Here is a 6,193-nt window from a genome sequence, read left to right on the forward strand (position 1 = left end):
ATTTCAGCTGATGCTTGCAGATCAAATTTAAGATACTGAAAAGAAAATTCTGCTTGCCCCTTGAAAATGGGGCTGTTTTTCCCTTTGTATTGGCATATGAAATTAAACACAGGTACTGTTTTTGTAGAGTGGGTCATGAAATACCTGTAGGATAGGGCTTTTTTTTACAGGTTCATTCAATCTTAAAACAATTGTACACATAAACTCTGAAAAAAACATATTAATCTTAAATTTCTTAACCAAAAGGAAAACACAGCAAAACAACTGCCCTTTTAGTAATAATTCATTTGCATCTGATTCCCTCTATACTCCAAGAAACTCTTGATTATATGACATTTCTATTGACTTAAAAGGAGAACCCACTCCAGATACAATAAGCAATTTGTGATACGCCCAGAATAGAGGTGAAGTGACAAGGATAAACTATCTGCTTTAGAAATTAAATCTAGGACGTTTAAAAGGACACTTGCACCGAAGTATAACCAATCAAAGTGAGCTAAGAAACTGTTCTTTCCTTGATATCCCCAGCATTCAGCAGAATATCATAGAAGACACCAATGAGGATTTCAGCACCTTTTTTTTGCAAAAAAAAAAAATCACTAGTCAAATAATTTGACTTTCCATCCCTGAACCCCACGCTAAAAACTCCCCTCAGTTAGATCCTGTTCAGTAACTCCACTGGAAAGTACAAAGTTTCACCTGGATAACATCAGCCCTAGGGTTTGAGCAGTTGTGGGAGAAACTATTACTTAATAGGTTGCACAGGGGTAGAGTCTGAGGCAATTCTAAGAATTTTGGATTTCACATATGTGGGTGGTACCAAGATGTAAGTGGTACAGAATCCACTGAAGACGAGGAAATGAGGTTGACTTCTGAGAACAAAACTAGCTGGATCTGGAGATGACATATGTGCACTGGCCACCTCTAGCAAAAACAAAAAACAAATAAGAAAGAAAACAAACAACCACCCCCCCTCAAAAAAAAAAAAAAAAAAAAAACAGGTCATGATATTTATAAGCATGTGAACAACGAAGTTTGAGAATTCTATATACCTTCCATCAAGGTGAACTAGAGAAAGCAATGCAGCCATTTGATTGAAATTTAATAAGCTGGACTCCAAGCAATTACTGTGAATCTTGTCCAGAGAAAAGCTGAACAAAGGGAGAAAGATTAGCTTGCACTGTAGAAAAGGGAAACCAAAAGGCCAGAAGTTGCTAGAATATCTAATACTGCCAAAGAATTAGTCCCTGTCCAGCAACTTGCCCAATTTCTGTGACACACAGATTATAGCAGAGAATTTAAAAACTGGAGTCTCTCACCAGATTACCTGGGTTCTAACTCATTAGCATTTTTTAACCTTGGGGAGTATATTTGCATCTCTGTAATTCAGTTTTATCCTCTGTAAATGAGTATAATGATAGAATCCACCATTAGGGTTGTTGTGAAAATAACTAAATTAATATATGCCAAGCATGTGAGACAGTGCCTGGTCCATAGTTAGTCCTCAATAAATGTTTACAATTATCACCTTGGAAATGGATACAGGAGTTATGTCAATGTAAGTATGACTAATGCAACTAATATTCTCTGTTTTAGGTTCATGGGTACTAAACAACTGTTTGTCCCACATGAATTGGCCTACAAGAAGGGATGCACTAGGCAGACTGTACTATTCCAATCCTTGTTTCACTTTAAATTCATAACTTGGCATTTTGGCTCATAGTTCAATATTGTGAGTTTTAATAGTATTAGTCAGCTTTCTAAATCTAATCGACTCTGGACACTGATAAGATTGACACTTGGGCCATTGAGGCTGAAAGCTAGACCCAGAACCTTGATAAATTCACTAAATGTATACTAAGTATAAGGTCTTTTGGCAAACAGCTATTAAGTCATGTCCTGAAAACCTCTATCTATCTTCTTTCAAATGTCAGTAACTGACAACCAAGATTTTCTCAGATGCCAAGTGTTTTGGAATTTTCCAATGGAAAAAAAAAAAGGAATAGAGTACCTCAGAGATAGTTAGAGTAGCAAAAAGGTTGCTTTTGAACAAGATATATCAATCACTAAGATTTTCTCTGCTTTGTCTAATGCTTAAAGATCTTGGCAACGCCTAGAGACTAAGAACTGAATGAATGCACACAAAACAATACACAAAAAAGTCAGTGATTTTTAGTTCAACCATACCAAATTCCTGATTCTAATAAACTCACCAATATGCTAAATTAGTATGCACCTTTCACTGTTAAAGGGCCACAGTGCTGCATGTCCAGTAACCAACATGCCCCTTTATCTCTGTCTACAAACAGAAAATGCAACCATCTCTATTCCTAGAGTTGTCCCAGAAATTTGTGATGTACAATTTTTTTGAAAGGAAGACAAAAACAATGACGTATTTCTATTTAAGACTTAGAATTAAGCAGCCGTTTTTTCACTTTGAGGAAAAACACATGACTTTTGATATACCCTTCCCTTTGTGGTATAGTTGAAAAAAAAACTCAGGGCCTCAAATGCAACCAGCCCATGCAACTATCTCTCTGCTGCAAGATTTTTTTTAAGACTTCCTGAAGCTGGGTTGATATTGGGCAAGCTCTCACGGGATTTTGGGTCAAGGACTATCTTATAGCCTCTAAGTATCAAGGGTTGTATTTATGATGACCCTGTTTACATGGGATTTTCTTTTCCTAATAACTCAAGTCCGGTTACAAGGGAGAACTTAGCCTGTGAGATATGAGAAGGCTGCCAAACAGGAAATCGACAGAGACTCCACAACAGGGAAGACAAAAACAGCTGCCACTCTGGCAAAGAGGTGAAGCGCACCAACCTTCTGTCCAGTGGTGCCATACCAATGCCCTGAACATTAAGCCGAGTTTACTGGATCCCCGGTGACTAGGCCAGTCACATTCGAGAACATCTGCCACAGACTTAATGACAGAGCCTATGGGAGCCTAATGAGTACCCCCTGCACCTGTGCGGCTTTACCAAACAGCTGTTTCCCTCTCCTCAACCTCCTTTCTCAATCCTCCCCTCACCTGTGCTCGCTGCCCCACCTTCCCCATAGAATACAGCCAGGCTCTCAGACTGGTTCTGTGCTTTTGTTAGGATTTCATTTATCTCCATTTACATGGCACTAAAGGCAGTGGAGATAAAAAAGCATTATGCCTTTTAGATTGCTCAAGCTTCACCATTTACTATGCAGAAGGGTAAGTGTTGGAGACTGAGAGACAGTCAGAAGAATCCATAGTCTAACAGATAAGGAGAACAGCAAGGAGAAAATGAGAACAGGTGCTTTCCTTTCCTTGCCAACAACTCTCAGACATGGATATGGTAATTCACAAAGCCATGGAGACACTTCACAGTGTACATATGTATGGAATCATTGTGGTCAAAATATTTGCTAATTAAGATAGCTGGCTAGTGGAAGAACTGAAAAAACTAAAGAGAAAATCTAGTTCCTCTTAATAAAATTTTCTTTGGGGCACCTGGGTGGCTCAGTCGGTTAAGCGGCCGACTTTGGCCCAGGTCATGATCTCACAGTTCGTGGGTTCGAGCCCCGCGTCAGGCTCTGTGCTGACAGCTCAGAGCCTGGAGCCTGCTTCTGATTCTGTATCTCCCTCTCTCTCTGCCCCTCCCTACTCACATTTTGTCTCACCCTCTCTCTCAAAAATAAACAAATGTAAAATTTTCTTCAAAAATTCTGGGAATTCTGATTACATTAAAAGTGCATAATTTTAACATGATGCATGACAGAATGAACTTTAATAATTGTGTGCCCTTTGTGAAATTATTTAACTTTTTCTGAATCCCCATTTCCTAGTTTGTTAAATTAGGATAATTATATGGAATTGGTGAGGTCATATGAAAAAAATTATAGGGGTGCCTAGGTGGCTTAGTCGGTTAAGCATCTAACTCTTAATTTCAGCTCAGGTCATAGTCTTGCAGTTTACGGGACTAAGGCCCACATCAGGCTCTGTGTTAATGGTGCAGAGCCTGGTTGACATTCTCTCTCTCCCCCTTGCTCTCTGCCCCTTCCCCCTTCTCTCTCTTTCAAAATAAATTAAAAATAAATTATATACATTATATGAAGAGTATCCTATAACACTTGGCACAAATCAAGTGCTTGATAAACACTGGCATTGTTATTACTGCCATAGAAAACCCATTTCTCATGGCTTTACTACAGTCCTTGAAAGAACATTTGTCTTACTACATATTTTCTCAGAATGAATCATCATTTTGGTGACAGAAGGGAAGTGAAATATGTCCTAAATTCGAAAAATCACTTCAAATAATTACTGTATTTCTTATGTAATCAAAAGCTACTCAGCTGGAATTTCATAGCTATACGGCTAACAGAATGTGGGGTTTTTGTGACCAATCATCTTAGTTCACAAACCAGAAGACTTATATGCTCTATGATGAATAAAAGCCATGCGACATGATAAAACTCTGACTCTATCAGATGTCTGGCATGTCTACATCTGCACTGTCCAATCAATATGGGAGCCCTAAGCCACACGTGTCTACTGAGGGACTGAAATGTAGCTGCTAGCAATTGAAATGTACTGTATGTACAAAACACACACTGAATTTTTGAAAACTTAATATGTAAGAAAGAATGTAAAATATCTTAAAAGCAATTTTATAATCATTACACATTGAAACTGTAATATATTGGATCTATTGGATAAAGTGTACTATTGAAATTAATTTCACTTTTTTTTAAATGCTTATTCATCTGTTTTGATAGAAGGAGAGAAGAGCATGAGCAGTAGAAGGGCAAGAGAGACAGAGAGACAGAGAGAATCTCAAGCAGGCTCTGTGCTGTCAGCACAAGGTCCGACATGGGGTTTGATCCCACAAACCAGGAGATCATTACCTGAGTCAGACAACCAACTGAGCCACCAAGGTGCCCCACCTACTTCCTTTTACTTTCTTTAATTCGTCTACTAGGAAGTTTAAAAGTAGTGTGCAACTCCTGTTATTTCTTTTGAGTAGCACTGGTCTGAAGCAATGGTTCTTAATAGTTCTTGTGCACACACTTATACTGTGCTTATAAGTGTCACCCAAGGAGCTTGAAAATAATCCATATGCCTGGGCTCTCAGCGATTCTGATTCCAATGGCCAAGAAATTTACATTTCCAATAAGAAACTGGATATTTCTAATGCTCACTGGAGCATCCTTTGAGCAACACTGCTTTAGATTTATCCTAAGTTGAAACACGATGCTAAAATACACCGGTAGGATTAGGGAGACATTTGTGGAAAATAAATAGGCTAACATGAGGGCAGAAATGGAGGGGGAGAAGCACAGTAGTAGAGGATGTGCATGTAGCTGCTTTCAGGATATTTTCAGTGATAAATAGTGAGGATAAGTTTGTCTCTCTTTCCCATATTCTAGCAAGCATGGGGAGGAGGCAATAAACATCTTCACTATGAGAAACTCTGACCATTAAACTATAAAATTTGAAGGTAAATTTTATAAGACTATGGCAAATAAAAGTGATGTGCGAAATGATTCCTTAAGCAGTAACTAAGAAAATCCCTCTTTTCTACCACTACCTCTTCTCTAAATACACAAGATTTACTAGGTGTGATATGTATAGATGATATAGATACAGTTTTTAGGAAGAGAAATATTCTATACAACCCCCATATCCCTCTTTTCTAATGATATACCTTAGACACTGTCTATGTACTAATTACATTCCAGGCACAAGGTAACAGAATCACAATCATTAAACACCAGTACTGCAAGAACACAAAGCCTCTATGGACCATCTAGCATTTAAGGCTCTTAGCTACCACAGCGGGGACAAATGTTTCACATATAAAGGAGAGCCTCTAAGTGGGAAACAACTCATTCAACAAACCCAACTCATCCTGCACTGTGGTGATACTTTTTGAGAATCTTCTACTATCAATGCCCCTTTATTTCCTTCCTACCAACATGATGTCTTTGCCTCAACTACTCCTTCCTCACCATTTTCTCTATTATGCTATTGTGTTTTCAGCTGCCTTTCCCTTGTCCATCTCACATGAGACACACTACTGATAAAGTCGTGCAGACTGGATGGTGACTGTCCAAGCCCAACAGGGCATCTTTCAAGATTACCTTTCAAAGCCATCACTCTCCTGGAGGACAAAGCTATGGCACTAGCTGGCGATTTTTGCAGTCAGATTCCATCTTCAT

Source organism: Leopardus geoffroyi, chromosome C2 (genome assembly GCF_018350155.1).
Source record: "Leopardus geoffroyi isolate Oge1 chromosome C2, O.geoffroyi_Oge1_pat1.0, whole genome shotgun sequence".
Lineage (NCBI taxonomy): Eukaryota > Metazoa > Chordata > Mammalia > Carnivora > Felidae > Leopardus > Leopardus geoffroyi.